This window comes from Chenopodium quinoa, unplaced genomic scaffold (genome assembly GCF_001683475.1).
Source record: "Chenopodium quinoa cultivar QQ74 unplaced genomic scaffold, ASM168347v1, whole genome shotgun sequence".
Lineage (NCBI taxonomy): Eukaryota > Viridiplantae > Streptophyta > Magnoliopsida > Caryophyllales > Amaranthaceae > Chenopodium > Chenopodium quinoa.
In genome coordinates, this window is record NW_018744633.1 from 74,641 (window position 1) to 94,732 (window position 20,092).

At 36.5% G+C, this 20,092-nt stretch overlaps 1 pseudogene; it reads left to right on the forward strand.

Moving 5' to 3' along the window:
• LOC110701592 overlaps positions 1-20,092 on the forward strand; it is a 37,846-nt pseudogene that overhangs the window by 1,481 nt on the left and 16,273 nt on the right.

The window sequence follows — 20,092 nt, forward strand, 5'->3', positions numbered from 1 at the left end:
ATTGCGCCTGGGGGCGCCTCTTTGTGAACAATTAAAACATTTTGGCTGAAATTTGCTTTAGATGTGCCTCAGGTGTGCCTTGTGCGCTTATGCTGCGCCTCATGTGCCTAACCTGCGCCTAATCACAGACGCCTCACCCAGACCAAGTTAAGGGCTTACCACCTATCACTTTGCGCCTAAAGCGCACTTTTTCAAACACTGTATTTAACCTTAAGTTGCTTATACAACATCTCAATTTTATCCTTTTTAGCTGCTTTTAGGAATCTATTCTTTTAGTAATTTGCATGGATTCAAATTTTAGAAGAAAAATAGTTGAAGTATGACTGAACTTGGTTTTTCAAATATTACAAGGTTTTACAAGGTTATATTATCAAATCAAAGATTGTTGTACTAATCTTTATGAAGTTGATTTTTAGAGAGAATAACGAGAGGTTTAGAATACAATGAAATTCAAGAAGGAAGATTAGTAATGGAAATGTGTTAAAGGAAAGAGAAAAATTAGGAATAGGAGATGGATTACAAAAAGAATATTTGGACTTTTTTTTTTTTTTTTTTTAAAATGTGGTGTCTAAGAACAATCTCTCGGATTGGTAAAAGGTTTGGATTTTTCTCTCTATACTCTATTTTTCTATGGGATAATTTGATCGAAGTCAAGAATTATCTTGAGAGGAATGTTATAGAAGCTCTAGAAAAAAAGTCAGGCATTCTACACAGGCACACAGAAGGCTATCTGAATACTTCATGCTTGTTTACCCACTTCGTAAAACATAAAGTAGGATGGGAGGAAAAGGTCTATTACTCGAAGCAAGAGATCCGCGAACAATCAGACTAAAGATGGGCTTTTACCAAATTAGATTTAATTAGAACATCTAATGACTTTAACATTTTTTTCAAAAATTTGTAATTGGTTTTTCTCTTTTGCTTTAGGATGTCTTGATGTTGATGTTTTTAGGTCAAAAAAAGGTTATGTACACGTATTTTTTATCCTATCATAATGAAATTATCAACCTCAAATTTTATTATAGGGGGATTTGATTATACTAGACAATAGCTAAATTTCTCAATATAGCTAGTTAGCAAATACCCAAAATTCTTTTAAGCTGATTTGTTGCTAAACTTGTCATCCTTCACGAAATGCCTCAAGGGATTGCTTTTGTCTTTTTCTAATCTGGTATAGTTTGATTTTTCCCATGTAATTTGTACTATTTTAACTTTCCATTCCACAACTCAACAGAAAACTATTATCCACTAGGAGATTGTATTAATTAGCCCCCTTATAGTCAATTGTACTTTGAATACATGCAGTGTATGCCATCCGTTCCACCCCCATGAGCTACCTGTAGACTGACTAAATGCATTTATCCGTACTCGTACTGGAATCAATTGACAGCTAACGTTGGTCTCATTATAATTGCATTGCTTGAGTGTATGATAATTTACCACTATTTTTTTTAAGGGATAATTTACCACTATCTAATACAATGGCCTTATGATTTTCCATTATATCATAAAAGAGAAGTGATGCTTAGGGAAATATCTGACTGGTTTGTGTTCAAAATGCAGTTTTGCATGAAGCTGGCATTACTGGCTTCACTTCCAGTGAGTTGTGGTGGCTTAGATGGTCATGTTATTTACATTGATGTGGAGTCCAAATTCAGCTCATGAAGGTAGTTGAATTACATTTTATATGTTATCTTTCCATTGATTAGTAGTGATCAGCTTTTGTTTTGACTAAAAATTCTAGACGGAAGCATAAACTCATCTTCTTGTGTCTCTAGACTCAGAAATCTATCTTAAAAAGATAAAAGAGTTATTTTTAGGTGTATTGTGATATACTTTCATGTGAGTTATATTTAAACAAGAATTTAATTTGCTATCCTAATCTACAATATTCAGAAATTGTTTGTTGATATTTAATACTTCAGGATGATAGAGATTGGATCGAAAAGTTTTCCTGAAGTATTTTATCGTGAAGGGATGGCGAAAGAGGTAAAATGGTTTGCCACTTACATAATGTGGATTTTGGTGTTAATGAAGAACTAGCGTTGACCATCATATTTTGTCCCTAGATGGCAGGTAGAATTCTGGTGTTGCAGCCTACATCGCTTCTTGAGTTTACTGATAGGTACTTTACTGGAGTCATGTTGGAATTAAACCAGTTGCTGAAAATGTACCTTTCTTTTTCATTGGACTTGCTTTGCTACCCCCTCCGTCACTTCTCCAAGATTATGTTTGGTTTTTTTACACGGGTACTAAGACAAAAGACTTTGGGAGTATATAAAATGAGAATACTTGTTTTGGAAAGAAAAATATTTTGGTAATTGGAAATATTTGCTTTGAGAGGAGGTAAATATTATGGTAAAAGGAAATAGTTGCTTTAAGAATATGTAATTATTTTGATAAATGGGAATAGTAGATAATATGAGGGCAAGTGTATTAGGAGTATGAAAAAATGTGGGGTAAATGTGTAAAATTAGTATTTTATTTCAGGAAAGTTTAGAAATGTAACCATAAAAAGGAGACGGAGGAAATAATATGATATGAGCTTTGCCCTAGCATTGCATGTTGGCTGGTTAAGATGATCAGAATGAAGATAGGTGACAGTAGAAGTGTTGGTTTGTTGGACGTTATGACATTAGTCACGTAACTTGTTCTAAAATATATTTTCTTGTCAGCTTTAGATATGTGAGCTTATCGATTCTTTAAGGTTAAAAAAGTCTGGACTGTTTTGCGGTTTATTATCTTATATTTCGAAAATAATTTGACTCTTTGAGGTATTAGAAGGATTCCTTTATTTGGGTGGAACTTGAAAGTTAAAATTTTTTTTTTCCCTTTTTGGAGAAGCACATGGAAGGGGTGGGGGTGGGGGGGGTGGTTGTTACTGATGCATGAGTTTATTATTGCTTTCAGTCATGCTTGGAATATTAGAAAATGATGTTAATCATGAGATGCCGATGGAGAAAATATGATATGAGCTTCGACCTAGCATGCATGAGAAAAGCGAGAAATACAAGGAACATGAGAAGAAAATAAATAGAAAACCCTATTCTTTTATGGAAAAATTGTCAAAAATAATACAAACTTTACCTATCCGCTAAAAACAAGTTGAACTTTTGATTTTTTCTAAATAATACAAACTTTGAGAAGCATCTGCTTTAAACAAATTATGACTTGTCGGCGACTTGATTAATAGGTACATGGAACACATGTCATTGTCTTATTGGTTTGGCAACCTAATTTGATTTTTAATTTTTTTAAAAATATTTTTAATGTTTAAGAGATATAAAATTACATATTAATTATTATTATTAATAATTAAAAAAAACCAGCCACCACTTATTCTCGGCGCTCAGCTCTCCGACAACCTCCGGCCGCCGACGCACTAGCCACCTCTACGGCTTTCCAGCGACCCCCTTGCCGACGACCCTACTACCTCGCGCCGGCAACACCCCCCATCCCTACCTCCTCCCTCTCCCCTTCCTGAACCCGTATCCTTACCTCCTCCTTCTCCCCTTCTTGACTCCCGAAAGTCCCACTCATCACGAAAAACCCACAATTTCGAATATTCTACTCTTTCTTCCCTTCTTTCTTTTCTCTTCATATGACTCTTACCTCTATTTTTTCTCTCTCCTCTACTACCTTCATCTTCACTTTCCATTTTCTCTCTCCTCCAATAAAATCTAATTTTTCAAATTCATGATTTTCCGACGTTTTTCGGTGACGATTTTGTGATTTTTCGATTGATTTTTGACTGATTGATTCTTGATTAGATGAAGTTTGGGAAGAGTTTGAGCAATCAGATCGAGGAAACGTTGCCCGAATGTCGAGATGAGTTGAGTTTTTGTCGTATAAATGGGGAGGGGCAGTTTCGTGGTTTTTTGTAGGGAGGGAGGGGATTCCGTTGTTGGTGGTTCGGGGGAGGACAACGGCAAGGTAGGGTTAGCAAGGTGGCTGGGTTGGTGCCACCGGGTTTGGGGGAGATAAAGGGCTGCTGGTGGTGACTGTTGAGGGAGGAGGGGTTGCTGGTGGTGATGGGATGGGTTTATTTTTAATTATTTTTTTTGAATGGTTTTTAAAATTATTTTAATTGTTAATTCACTGGTTAAAGTTTTAAATAACAATTAATTTCTTAAATGATTTTATAAAATAAAAAAAAATAAAAAATTTAACCGGCTATTTAGTTTGTAGGTAAAATATCTCGTTTAAAGCGGATGCACCTTAAAGTTTGTATTATTTTGAAAAAAACGAAAGTTCGACTTGTTTTTAACGGATGTGTGAAAGTTTGTGTTATTTTTTACGATTTTCCCTTCTTTTATTTGTTACGTGAACATAAATTATAGGAATCAACATTAGTTATTGAAAAAAGGAAAAATTAAAAGTAATAATCTCAATTTTCATGTACTTTGTTGCAATAATCCCAACTTTGGATTATTCTGGAATAACCCGAACTTTGGGGGTTGTTGATTTTCTTTAATCCCAAAAAACCGTTGAATGGTTGAATGAGTTAATTTTTTTTTTTATTTTTTTAAAAGTGGCATGTGTCACAAGTTAAATGGTTAAATTTTTTTTTTTTTTAAAAAACCAGCCAAACCCTTGACGCCTGCCACCACCCACAAAACCTGGCCGGCCACGAAACCTGGCGGCCACGAAACTTGACCGGCCACGAAACCTATCCATCCACCTAACTCGTCAACCGTGCTCTAGCCACCAACACCATTCGAAACTCTCTTTAAATCACCTCCCAAACCACTTGAAAATCCCTTAAAACCACCTCCACCACTGCCGAACCCCCAAAAGCTCCTCCCCCACCATCGAAAACCCTAGCGGTTTCGGGGTGGTGGGAGGAAGGATTTGGGGGTGTTTTGGGGAGAGAGGAAACCGACGATGTCTGGGGTGGAGTGTGGCGGGCCGGCGAGAGAAGAGCGTAGTGCGGTGGAGGTTAGGGTGGGCCACTGGGTGAAGGGGAGGTTGAGTGGTGGTTTTGTGATTTTTTTTGGTTATTTTTTTATTTAAAAATTTGGACCAATCTTAACACGTGTTAAGTGACCTGATATAATAGGTCATTGACTTTTGTTGACCGGTTAGTGATTGAAGAAAATCAACAGCTCCAATAATTTAAAGTTGGGAATATTATTTCTATTTTTTCCTTGAAAAAGTGTGAACTAATTTTTTATTAGCTTGTAAGTCATTATATAATTGTAGAAGTGTAATGATGAAAATTTAAAATCACATCAAAAAACTTTAGGACATATTATTATTTAAGAAAAGTATTCAAGAAAACTTTAGGACATATTATTATTCAAGAAAAGTGTTCAAGAAAACTTTAGGACATATTATTATTCAAGAAAAGTGTTCAAGGAAACTTTAGGACATATTATTATTCAAGAAAAGTTTTTTTCCCCACCCCTTTTATATCCAAAAAACAGAGGTGACGTATAATTTTTATTATGTATTTTTTGATGTATCGATTTCATATTATTTATTAGATTCTAAATTTCCACGGTGAGCTATAATAATAGGTTTTAGTTGTGCGGTGCTTTCAATGCACTAGAGCTAAAATCAATAATTTAGATGCTCCGTGTGTCTCATAAAATACTTCCCATTTCTCTTTTATTGCTTGTGCCACAAGAATTACCCATTTCTCCTTTTACTTAGGTTCACATGATGTAATGGGTATAGCGAAAGAAAAAGGCTAAGTGTAGAACCTTGATGTACTCCAATTGAAATAATGAACTCTTTCGTCTTCCCGATAGTGGTTTTCAAACTTGCACTAGCTCCCTTATACATGTCATTAATTTCGCGAATTGTCTTTTCTTGTTAAAGCCCACCAAACCCTTGGTATCTTATTGTAAGTCTTCTCTAAATCAATAAAAAAAAACCATGTGTAAATCCTTTTTATTCCCATAAATATCCTTTGGTTGTCTTATAAAATGGATTGCCACCACAATCAATCTTCCAAGCATAAATCCAAATTGGGTTTTCGTGATCCTTACACTTCTCCTTAACCTTTGTTCTATCACTTGCTCCCAAAGCTTCATAGTATGACTTATTAGTTTGATCCCTCCCTAGTTAACACAATTTTGGACATTGCCTTTGATCTTTATACAAAGGTATTAAAGTACTTTTCCTCCACTCTAAAGACATCTTATTACATCCCCAAATCCTTTTGAAAAAAGTTGTTAATTCCTCTTTCTCCCAAACATCTTCAAACCTCAATAGGAATGCCATAAGGCCCAACCTCTTTCTTCAAATCCCATCTTTTTTAGTGCCATTTTGAACTCCCCCTTTTGAATTCTTCACATAAACTTCCGATGAACCCTATCACGAGGGGCACTTACATCACCAATATCTTAGGTTCGATTTCCATTGAATAGGTTATCAAAGTAAGACCTTCGTGTATCCTTTATTTCCTTGTCTCCAAGTAGAACTTTTTGGTCAATATCCTTCACAAACTCATCCTTTCCAATATCCTATGTCTTTTGATCTCTAAACATATAATAATAAATTTTATTCTTTTTGATTGTGGTTGATTCAATCTCAATTCTCAACATATATTTTCAAAATATTATTGTTTTAAATTTTTATAAAAGCATAGTTAATAATGGTGAAGGGGGTGTGTAATGTGTTTTGTCAAAATGATGCAAGTATTAAGAAACAGAGGAAGTACTTAACAAAACCCCACCACTAACACTCTCCTAAAACTACGTCCTCAAAAGAAACAAGAAGTTTTTTTTGTAGAATTGGGGGGGGGGGGGGTTTGTGTGAGGCTCTCAACGTAATTAAAACAAATTTTTTTTTTTTCACAGCTTTTGACTTCCAATTTCATGCTATCTTCTGCTATACAAAAGAGCAACCCTCATATGTGTCATTTTACCCAGTTTAGGTTATCTACTTTATTTTACATTAATGAATATACTACAATGATAGACTAATGGGCTATGTATCTGTTTCCCAGCTTGCAGCAAATAAAGGTTTTATTGCTCCAGAATAAAGCAAAGTTGCTTATCATTGACAGTATGGCCGCTCTTCTTTCTGGGTAATTCCTCTTTTACTTTATTGTGTCTTTGTACTCCTATGTTTAGTAAATCAATGTGAAAAGTTGACGATCTTTCTTGTAGGTTGAGTCATATACTAAGTTGAAGTTCATTGTTAAAGCCATAAATAAGATGAAATTAATAAAGATAACTCATCTTAAAATCCTTTTACATATGTTCAAGGGGCTGTTGAATATTGTTAGTGGTAAAACTTGCCAATTTGCGTACTTTTTGGTCAAGGAGCAGGTATAATTATGACTTTAAGGAAAGAAAGAGAGGGAACTAGCACCTTTTGTGCGTTGCATAAGAATTATTTTGGTTATCCACTACTTATCAACGCTTTTGTTGTCATTTATTGAATGTGAGTTGCACTTGCACCTGTGTTATATTCATGGTATAAAATTCAAAGGGGTTTTGTAAGCTATGCGGGTTGTATGACGTATAATTTTCAATTTAATTATGTGTACAGCCTTTTCCCGACTCCGGTATTGAAACTAGTTTGGGCAATGTTAATTTTAAGGTTTTAAACTATAGAAGTCTCTTGGAAGATGTAAATAGAAAAATAAAATAGTAACAAGAGAGAAGATATTATATCCATCTTGCCTATTGTTTTAAGAAATCTTTAAATATCATTTTTTAAAGATTGATGAAGTGGTTGGGTATACAAAAAAGGGAGAAAAAATTCATTGATTTTAAGATAAAGAGAATTTTTTTTTTTTTTTTTTACAAGAAGAACAAGAAGATTCATTTGAAACTATATAATAATTGAAGATATGTGTTTATTTTTTTTTAAAAAAGAAATAGTTGAGAATGCATAAAGAGATGACGTGTATTAAAAACATTTGGTGATTGTTACGTTTACCATTTACACACACACACACCAAGTGTCTGCGCAAAACTAAACTAAGTGTGTTTGGGCTGTAAGTGGTTACTTTTGTGCAAGGCCGTCTTAATCATTTTGGAGCCCTGTTATAAACTTAGAAATTGAGCCCTAATAATATTTTTTAACGAAAATATTATATAACAATATTTTTAAGAGAAACTGAAAAACGCAAACTACTTTATTCAAAGGATTGTAAATATTATCAAAATACAATCTCAAATTATTAAAACATCAAACTATTTAAGCAGAGCTATTCATCTAGCATTTTTTTGAAGCAAATTCATCAACAATGTCTTCATATTCCACCTTCTCCAAAAAATTATTTTCAATCGCTATCAACGTGAATCCATTAAGTCTTTCTTATAACATCGTAGACTGGAAGTAAGATTTCAACAACTTCAATTTTGAAAAACTTGTTTATGCAGAAGCAACTGTCACAAGAATAGTCAACAAGGTCCTCTAAAAAATTTTAATATATCAATAGCTCCCATTTTATTTGCAGGCATTGCAGGAAAGATATCTCTTAATAACTTTAACTCCACATATAGTTCCTGTCCATCAACATCAGATTGCCCCTTGTGCTTTAATGCTTGCTCAAAATGACTATAACATGACTTTAAGGTCGCATCATCCAATGATTCTAACTTTTCAGAATTAAACTTGAAACCAAATATACTTTCATACTCTTGATATTGCTCAAATCTTTATTTCCTCTAAAAGATTCCCCCCCTCATAACTCACCTAAGGAATATCAAGTTCTCATCAAATTGTTTTTTTGGATGAAATATTGGATCAATATACAATTCAATAACAATTTCTTTAGCATTATTCAAAGCAATATCAAGTCCAGTAGTTTTCAAAATATGAAATCAACTCCTTTATTTTTTCCATACCAACATCAATAAGTAAATCTTCTCTAAAATCTGACATTTGACATTTATAGCTTTGACACTATCTATACGACTGTTCCGACGAGTGGATGACAATGATTTTGGAGTGAACACTTTTACATTATCTTGTAAAATTTGCCATCTCTTAGTAGAATTAGCAAAAATTGTCTATATGCGTTGTATCTTGTATGACTCCAAAAAAATACAGCTTTATTGCAAGAGAGAGCCATATCACACAATGTCAAATTAAGACTATGACAACCACAAGGAGTATAAAAGACTCTCGGATATATATCTAAAAATTTCTTTTGCACATCTTGATGTTTTCGTTTCATATTTGACCCATTGTCATATCCTTGTTGTCCATACAAATTATCATATAACAATATATTTAAACGAAACTAAAAAACACAAACTACTTTATTTAAATTGTAAATATTATCAAAATACAATCTCAAATTATTAAAACATCAAACTATTTAAACAAAGCTATTCTTCTAGCATTTTTTGAAGCAAATTCATCAACAATGTCTTCATATTCCACATCTCCAAAAAAAATCATTTTCAATTGCTTTCAACGCTAATCCATTGAGCCTTTCTTGAAACATTGTAGACCGCTGCAAGGAATCAATATTTAGGGGAAGGGCACATTAGTCATAGTCTATTAGTAGTAACTTGGGGAATAAGCTAGAGGTTTGTTAGGGGTATTTTCTATAAATAGACCTCATTAGGAGGAATAATGATCATGTTGAATATTGTTGAGGTTATGTCATTGGGAGAGAGTGAGCCTCTCGAAAGCTCATATTAGGAGAGAATCCACCTCTCAAAAGTGGAATTATCCTTCTATTAGTGTAATTCGCCTATTATCAATATAGTCATCATTGTTCTTCCCTAATTTCTTTCTTATTCAGAGCTGTAATCTGGTCAAAAACCATGCTAATTCCTAGCAAATGGTATCAGAGCAGTTCGGTCCTCGGTGACCTTGCCGGAAGTCATGTGAAGGTGCCGGTGAACAGTGAGTTCTCTGACATGTTCTCAAGCCAGAAATTGAGGCCAAGATAGATGCAATTATTGATCGATTGTGCCAGAACATAGAGAAGATTTTTGAGGATGCAATTTCTCGGATCAATCAGGGATAGGTGTAATTCAAGAAGACTTCGAGGAAGAAGAACAGGAGTTAGCCATCTCCGAGTTGTCATGTGGTGAGGAGGAAACTGCATCACATGAGGAAAAGATGGTGGAGGAACTGGAAATCTCCAGTTCTGACCGGTACTTCTTCTCCGGCGGGAGCGGCCTCTCTAGTGGCGTAATGGTGGAGAAAGCCGATTTGGAGATAAACAGAGGTAATCAATACTTTTGCTCTGCTACCGACGACCTATTTGGTGGTTTTCACAGTGGCGCGGTTGTTAAGATGTCGGAGGGAGGACTTGAGAGTTCAACAATTTGGTTTAGTGATGCTAAGACAAGTAGATTTGGACAAGTCTCTGAGTGAATGTGAGTGAATGTGCGTCTGGTGGTGGCGGAGGTGGAAAAGATTTTTTCCGCTGGTAGATACGGTGGCCGGAAAAGTAGTGGTCAAGGAGGTGTTGCCGGCAAAAAACAGAGTAATGGATGTATTAGTCTTGCACGAGAATCGCCAAGAGGAATGTTCGATTGTGGTGGTGCCGGAGGGAGCAGGTCTAGTGGTGGCCCTGGTTTTTATGCCGGCGAGACAGGTGGTGTTGTAGGTTGTTGGAGCAGTGAGTGTGGACAAGGGGCTGCTAGTGGGCCAGAAATTATGAAAGTTGAGTTGTGTAGTGGGGTGAGGAATGGTGATTTCTCCGGTGGCAGTGATCTGGACGGAGGTAGCTTGGTCAGCAGCCGTATAGGGCCCTTGGTAAGCGGCGGAATCAATGGTGGACATCTTGAACTGCTGCTGCTTGGTGTTTTCGAGAGGTGTCTAGAAAGAGAGGGGTATGAGAGAAGCTTGAGGGGGTCTTTGGTTGGCTTGGAGAGGAAGTCAGGAATGGAATATGCTAGTAAGGGTATTTTGGGTAATACCACTTATAACAAATACAAAGGATTAAAATCAGCTTTGGTCACCTGCTACAAACGTGATGAAAGGCCAGCAGACTAACCCAAGTACAAAGATGGGTTTACTAACTTAAGGCCTAACTTTCCTTCTCCAACACTCGTTACCCAATTAGTCAATTCCCATTCTCTAGCCTTTCACCTCATCCCTTCACTTCTCATACGGCCCAACTCTTTAACCCATAAAAGCCAGCTTTGTATTTCATCAATTTCTGGAGATAATTGCAGCCCACTGTTGCTAAGGTCAAGAATCTTAGCCGAGGTCGGGAATCCAGTTCCGATTATAAACCACCTTGAGGACAAGGTGAAAGTTTGAGCGGCGGGTAATGCAAGGAATCAATATTTAGGGGAAGGGCACATTAGTCATAGTCTATTAGTAGTAACTTGGGTAATAAGCTAGAGGTTTGTTAGGGGTATTTTCTATAAATAGACCTCATTAGGAGGAATAATGATCATGTTGAATATTGTTGAGGTTATGTCATTGGGAGAGAGTGAGCCTCTCGAAAGCTCATACTAGGAGAGAATCCACTTCTCAAAAGTGGAATTATCCTTCTATTAGTGTAATTCGCCTATTATCAATATAGTCATCATTGTTCTTCCCTGATTTCTGCCTAATTTAGAGCTGTAATCTGATGAGAAACCATGCTAATTCCTAGCAATAGAGAGTGAGCCTCTCGAAAGCTCATATTAGGAGAGAATCCACCTCTCAAAAGTGGAATTATCCTTCTATTAGTGTATTTCGTCTATTATCAATACTCATCATTGTTCTTCCCTAATTTCTGCCATATATAGTTAGAAACCATGCTAATTCCTAGCAAATGGTATCAGAGCAGTTCGGTCCTCGGTGACCTTGCCGGAAGTCTGGTGCAGGTGCCGGTGAACAGTGAGTTCTCTGACATGTTCTCACAGCCAGAAATTGAGGCTAAGATAGATGCAATTACAGATCGATTGTGCCAGAACATAGAGAAGATTTTTGAGGATGCAATTTCTCGGATCAAATAAGGGATAGGTGTAATTCAAGAAGACTTCGAGAAAGAAGAACAGGAGTTAGCCACCTCCGAGTTGTCATGTTGTGAGGAGGAAACTGCATCACATGAGGAAAAGATGGTGGAGGAAGTGGAAATCTACCGGTACTTCTTCTCCGGCGTGAGCGGCCTCTCTAGTGGCGCAATGGTGAAGAAAGCCTATTTGGAGATAAACAGAGGTAATCAATACTTTTGCTCTGCTACCGACGGCCTATTTGGTGGTTTTCGCAGTGGCGCGGTTGTTGAGATGTCGGAGGGAGGACTTGAGTGGTTCAACAATTTGGTTTAGTGATGCTAAGACAAGTAGATTTGGACAGTCTCTGAGTGAATGTGCGTCTGGTGGTGGCGGAGGTGGCAAAGATTTTTCCGCTGAAATACGGTGGCTGGAAAAGTAGTGGTCAAGGAGGTGTTGCCGGCGAAAAATAGAGTAATGGATGTATTAGTCTTTCACGAGAATCACCAAGAGGAATATTCGATCGTGGTGGTGCCGGAGGGAGCGGGTCTGGTGGTGGCCCTGGTTTTTATGCCGGCGAGACAGGTGGTGTTGTAGGTTGTTGGAGCAATGAGTGTGGACAAGGGGCTGCTAGTGGTTATGAACGTTGAGTTGTATAGTGGGGTGAGGAATGGTGATTTCTGTGGTGGATTTTCCGGTGGCAGTGATCTGGACGGAGGTAGCTTAGTCAGCAGCCGTACAGGGCCCTTGGTAAGCGGCGGAATCAATGGTGGACATCTTGAACTGCTGCTGCTTGGTGTTATCCAGAGGTGTCTAGAAAGAGAGGGGTATGAGGGAAGCTTGAGGGGGTCTTTGGTTGGCTTGGAGAGGAAGTCAGGAATGGAATATGCTAGTAAGGGTATTTTGGGTAATACCACTTATAACAAATACAAAGGATTAAAATCAGCTTTGGTCACCTGCTACAAACGTGATGAAAGGCCAGCAGACTAACCCAAGTACAAAGATGGGTTTACTAACTTAAGGCCTAACTTTCCTTCTCCAACACTCATTACCCAATTAGTCAATTCCCATTCTCTAGCCTTTCACCTCATCCCTTCACTTCTCATACGGCCCAACTCTTTAACCCATAAAAGCTAGCTTTGTATTTCATCAATTTCTGGAGATAATTGCAGCCCACTGTTGCCGAGGTCGAGAATCGTAGCCGAGGTCGGGAATCCAGTTCCGATTATAAACCACCTTGAGGACAAGGTGAAAGTTTGAGCGGCGGGTAATGCAAGGAATCAATATTTAGGTGAAGGGCACATTAGTCATAGTCTATTAGTAGTAACTTGGGGAATAAGCTAAAGGTTTGTTAGGGGTATTTTCTATAAATGGACCTCATTAGGAGGAATAATGATCATGTTGAATATTGTTGAGGTTATGTCATTGGGAGAGAGTGAGCCTCTCGAAAGCTCATATTAGGAGAGAATCCACTTCTTAATAGTGGAATTATCCTTCTATTAGTGTAATTCGCCTATTATCAATATAGTCATCATTGTTCTTCCCTAATTTCTGCCTAATTTAGAGCTGTAATCTGGTCAGAAACCATGCTAATTCCTAGCAATAGAGAGTGAGCCTCTCGAAAGCTCATATTAGGAGAGAATCCACCTCTCAAAAGTGGAATTATCCTTCTATTAGTGTATTTCGCCTATTATCAATACTCATCATTGTTCTTCCCTAATTTCTACCATATATAGTTAGAAACCATGCTAATTCCTAGCAAATGGTATCAGAGCAGTTCGGCCCCTCGGTGACCTTGCCGGAAGTCAAGTGAAGGTGCCGGTGAACAGTGAGTTCTCTGACATGTTCTCACAACCAGAAATTGAGGCCAAGATAGATGCACAGATCGATTGTGCCAGAACATAGAGAAGATTTCTGAGGATGCAATTTCTCGGATCAAATCAGGGATAGGTGTAATTTAAGAAGACTTCGAGGAAGAAGAACAGGAGTTAGCCACCTCCGAGTTGTCATGTTGTGAGGAGGAACCCTCATCACATGAGGAAAAGATGGTGGAGGAACTGGAAATTTCCAGTTCTGACCGGTACTACTTCTCCGGCGTGAGCGGCCTCTCTAGTGGCGCAACGGTGGAGAAAGCCGATTTGGAGATAAACAGAGGTAATCAATACTTTTGCTTTGCTACCGACGGCCTATTTGTTGGTTTTCGCAGTGGCGCGGTTGTTGAGATGTCGGAGGGAGGACTTGAGAGTTCAACAATTTGGTTTAGTGACGCTAAGACAAGTAGATTTGGACTGAGTGAATGTGCGTCTGGTGGTGGCGGAGGTGGAAAAGATTTTTCCGCTGGTAGATACGGTGGCCGGAAAAGTAGTGGTCAAGGAGGTGTTGCCGGCGAAAAACAGAGTAATGGATGTATTAGTCTTGCACGAGAATCGCCAAGAGGATTGTTCGATCGTGGTGGTGCCGGAGGGTGCGGGTCTGGTGGTGGCCCTTGTTTTTATGCCGGCGAGGCGAGACAGGTGGTGTTGTAGGTTGTTGGAGCAGTGAGTGTGGACAAGGGGCTGCTAGTGGGCCAGAAATTATGAACGTTGAGTTGTGTAGTGGGGTGAGGAATGGTAGTGATCTGGCGGAGGTAGCTTGGTCAGCAGCCGTACAGGGCCCTTGGTAAGCGACGGAATCAATGGTGGACATCTTGAACTGCTGCTGCTTGGTGTTTTCGAGAGGTGTCTAGAAAGAGAGGGGTATGAGAGAAGCTTGAGGGGGTCTTTGGTTGGCTTGGAGAGGAAGTCAGAAATGGAATATGCTAGTAAGGGTATTTTGGGTAAACCACTTATAGAAAATTACAAAGGATTAAAATCAGCTTGGGTCACCTGCTACAAACGTGATGAAAGGCCAGCAGTCTAACCCAAGTACAAAGATGGGTTTACTGACTTAAGGCCTAACTTTCCTTCTCCAACACTCATTACCCAATTAGTCAATTACCATTCTCTAGCCTTTCACCTCATCCCTTCACTTCTTATATGGCCCAACTCTTTAACCCATAAAAGCCAGCTTTGTATTTCATCAATTTCTGGAGATAATTGCAGCCCACTGTTGCCGAGGTCGAGAATCGTAGCCGAGGTCGGGAATCCAGTTCCGATTTTTGAGCGGCGGGTAATGCAAGGAATCAATATTTAGGGGAAGGGCACATTAGTCATAGTCTATTAGTAGTAACTTGGGGAATAAGCTAGAGGTTTGTTAGGGGTATTTTCTATAAATAGACCTCATTAGGAGGAATAATGATCATGTTGAATATTGTTGAGGTTATGTCATTGGGAGAGAGTGAGCCTCTCGAAAGCTCATATTAGGAGAGAATCCACCTCTCAAAAGTGGAATAATCCTTCTATTAGTGTATTTCGCCTATTATCAATATAGTCATCATTGTTCTTCCCTAATTTCTGCCATATTTAGAGCGTCAGAAACCATGCTAATTCCTAGCAACCGCAAGTAAGATTTTAACTTCAATTTTGAAAAACTTCGTCCTATAGAAGCAACTGTCACATGAATAGTTAATAAGTTCCTATATGCAATATTTACATTAGAAAAAAATCTACATCTCCCAAAAATTTTAATATATCAATAGCTCCCAATTTTTTATTTTTTTTTGCAGTAGGAAAGATATCTCTTTATAATTTTAACTCCACATATAGTTCCCGTCCATCAACATTGGATTGCCCCTTATCCTTTAATGCTTGCTCAAAATGACTATAAAATGACTTCTAAGGTCGCATCATCCAATGATTCTAACTTTTCAGAATTAAACATGAAACCAAATACACTTTCATACTCTTGATATTGCTCAAATCTTTTATTAGGAAAAACTATAGCCTAATAAACATGAATAATAAAATTATTTCCTCTAAAAGATTCTTCCCCTTATAACTCCACTAAGGAATATCAAATTCTCATCAAATTATTTTTTTCTTCGAATAACACGCTTTTGATGAAATATTTGATCAATTTTCATTCAATAACAATTTCTTTAGCATTATTCAAAGTAAAATTAAATCCTGTATTTTTCAAAATATGAAATCAACTCCTTTTTTTTTTCCATACCAACATCAATAACCATATCATTCGATTGCAAAAGCTTGTTAACCATATTAATTGTAGACAATATTTCAAACCATATAATTATTGACATTAAAAAACTCAAAATCACCTATCTCATTTGCTGCCAAGGATTCTGCTTCACTACTTAATTTAGAATTAAGATCCGTGTCTTCTTTAAAATCTGACATTTGACATTTTATAGCTTTGACACTATCTATACGACTTTTCCAACGAGTGTATGACAATGATTTTGGAGTTAACGCTTTTACACTATCTTTCAAAATTTGCCATCTCTTAGTAGCATTAGCAAAATTGTATATATGCGTTGTATGACTCCAAACAAATCTTTAGCTTTGTTACAAGAGAAAACCATATTAGACAATGTCAAACTAAGACTGACAACTACAAGGAGTATAAAAGGCTCTCGAATATATAACCAAAAATTTCTCTTGCACACCTTGATGTTTTCCTTTCATATTTGATCCATTGTAATATCCTTGACCCTGTACATCAAAAATGTCAAGACCAAGATTTTTCAATTTTTATTGTAAAATATCAAAAAGTCCATGACTAGCTGTATCATTCACATTTAATAATCCTAAAAAAGATTCTTCGACACAATTAGAATTTATAGAAACATCCACATATCTTATTATTAAAGACATTTGCTCTTGTTGACTAATATCAGGAGTACAATCAAGTATCACTTAGAATTACTTTGTTCGTTTGTTTTTTTTTTTTTTTAAAATTTCATTTTTAATTGTAGAAGCAAGCAAAAGTATTAACTCGTTTTGGATGTTATGCCCTAGATAATGAAAGTGAACATCATCATTAGTGATAGGTCTAACATGCTCTGGGGTAATTGAGATAATTGAATCAAACTCAGCTAACATTTCAAAGAAGCCCAAAAAATTGCCATTGCTATTTTGATACAATTTCTCATTAAAACCACGAAAGGCCAAATTATGAGAGTGGGGGATAGCTCAAGTGATTAGAGCTTCTCTCCCAGTTCCAGAATTCTTTTTAAACCGTTTTTCCAGTGATCCTTTTCTTTCTCAATTAGTCTTTAAGCCGTTTTATCAATAGTTTTATTATTTTGGAGCCTAAGACGCAACCGTACCAAGTGGTCATATTCTTAACATGTTCAATACTCGTCTCATGCTCTTTAAGTCTCTCACCAATATGTGCCCAATTACTAAAACCATCAATAGTTTATTGTTCTCTACCAATTCCTTTTTTCAAAATTTTACAACAAAAACAAAATACTCTATCAAGTTCTTTGGAATAAACAAGCCAATCTCTATCACATTTTTCTCCATTAGATAAAACTCTAGTATATAGATTAGCCGTAAAGCATCTAGAACATTTATCTTTAGGACCCTTAACAATGGAATAATCTCTTTTAGGGCCTTTTGTCACTACTAAATCAATCATTTTCGATTCAAGAGCATCCTAATTTCTTGGATCAAATATATCAAAAGAATATTCAAAATCAGTTTGGTTACTCTGCATTAAACATTATTATCTTCATCATTATCAAACAGGTTATTCAGATTCTCACCATCACTATTATTAGAAACATCTTGTTCATCCACATCATCATTTTCAGTGGGCACATCAACATTAACACAATTTTCAGGGTCAAGACTTTGATTATCCAAATTAAAATTCTCATTCATGATGGGTGTTAGAATGGTCGCACATTCCACACTCAATCATACACATTTATAAACAAACATCCTACAAACCAAACACAATGATAAGTAAGAGTTCGGTCCACAAGGAACGGGATATGGTTGCTAAAGATCTTAACACTTAAGCTAATTCGAAGTCTTTAGTGATTTGGGGTTCGTCAAGAAGACAAACAAACTATGGTTTTAATTCAATGGATTAAAGACAATAGGGAATAAGATCCACTCAAACAAGATAATTAGACAAAGAGGGAGTAAAATAGATATGAGATAGCAAGGACTATATGTAAAATCAACCTCATGCAATTAGGAAACAACTCATACTACTAAACTTAGATGCCTTGTTTAGCAATAGAAGATACATAATCAAATTGCAATAAGTAATGACATACTCAATTCACATTTCCATGTCAAACTAAGCATGCCATGCTATCAAGCTCCTAAATCAAGGGTAGCTAATCCTATCATGAAGAACTAACAAGCAATCTCATACAATCAATTTAATTGTAATACAAACATCAATACTTCTCCCACATTTGCATAACTAACCAATAGGTTGAGCTTCACCCAACCCCTAGTAAAGAGGACTACTCACAACTCATCTTAGGTGACATGTAAACAAAGGTTAGGGTTCTAATTACTTCAATAATTGGGGAAAAGTGATTAACTAATAAATAAACTATCATCCAACAACAAATTATCAAGAACTGAAGAGATTCAAGTAACATGCAAATACCAAATAAAATCAGAAATTAAATAGATGAAGGTGGAAGAAATTACTAATTGAAACTTCAAATGTTGTATACAAAGTGCCAAATCTTGAGTATAATCCTTGAAACTCACTATTACAATGATTGGATTGATGAAAACTAAACTAGATTATCAAAGTGGATTGTTTCAAACTAGGAGGAGATGGTAATTACTATGCTACTGCTGTTTGTCTTCTAAATGAACAAAAGGGGAAGTATTTATACTCCCCGAATTACATAGGTTAATCCGTCAAAATAAAACGGATTTCCATCGAGGAGCGCCCGCTCCAGGCTCTGCACTCTTCAGCTTGTGGCAGATTTAATCTTCAAGGGGAGGAGTGCCCGCTCCAAGGAGGGTGCACGCCCGCTCCTGCCTGCTTCACCTTGAGGCAGAAAGTTTTGGAGAAGCTAGGAGCGCCCGCTCTAGCTATGGAGCACGCCCGCTCCTCACATTGAGTCATAAAACCTGCAAAATATAGACAAACACAAACAAAAAGAGGGCAAGGCCGAGACACAACTTTTATATTTGTTCTGGGGTGGAACCGAAGTGATGATCATGGGCCAACCCTAAGCATCTCTGTTAATCCGAGCATAAGAGAGTATGAGAAAATAGAAGAAATAGGGAAAGTGAGAGAGAGAGTCATACTATGTGAATTGGTATTTATAATACGTTGTAATGTTCTTACTTTTTTAGGTTATAGGCTTGGGCTAGTGTGCTTTTATTAACTTGCACGGTTCATTGGTATGTTGAAGGCATTTTATATAAAGTAATGAGTTGAGTCATTATATATCCCACACAATTAGCCCCCAAAAGTGGATGCGTGCAATATTCAAAACGAGTTAGAAAGAGGGGAAAGGATGGTAAAACCGGGTTAAATTCACCACAATAAATGGTCAAATAAACCACTTATCAATTAACAATCACATTTTCAACAATTTCAGCATTAACATCATGAAGATTTGGATATTCAACAGTAATTTTTGGTTGTTTTATTATAAATTTGTCAAGAGCTCCTCTTTGAGATTCAGTTAATTCTTTAATTTTTTGTTTTCTTTTTCATACGTTTATCATGACTAGAAACATACTTTCTCTTGGGAGGCATGATTGGAAATTAAAAATAAAATAAAATTGCAATAGTATAACAAACAACCAAACAATTCAACAAAAAAAAAAAACAACAAATTCTACAATTACTCTAATAGTTGAAAATGTAAAAAGGACTGAAACAACCGGGTAAATTGATAATTTTTTTGCAACATTAATTGCCGGCTTGTCGCAACCCGCTTTGCCACTTCACTAATTCAATTCAGTAATTCCATGGCATGCATCGTCTTGACTTCTTGTTAACCACTTAGCTTATACCCAAGTTACTATGAATCTTAATTTTATTTAATTTTATTTTTTTTTAATTTCTCAAATATAATTTGAGTATGATAATAAAGGTTAATGAAAAAGATAGGAGATTGAAAAGAAATTTATAGGGGTTAGAAATTTTAGCCATTTGATAAACGAAAATTAAGGGGTTTAATTGTGTAAAACACGAAATCAATCTTGCCATTGAAAGTAATTCAAGATTTGAGAAAATATTTTTCATTCCTGTTGTAGTTGAAGGCAAAACATTGAATATGGAAAATTGAATAATTTGGGGGATAAAACAATAAAATTAAATGAGAAAATAGAAAGGATGAGAAGGGAAGAGAAAAGGTTAGG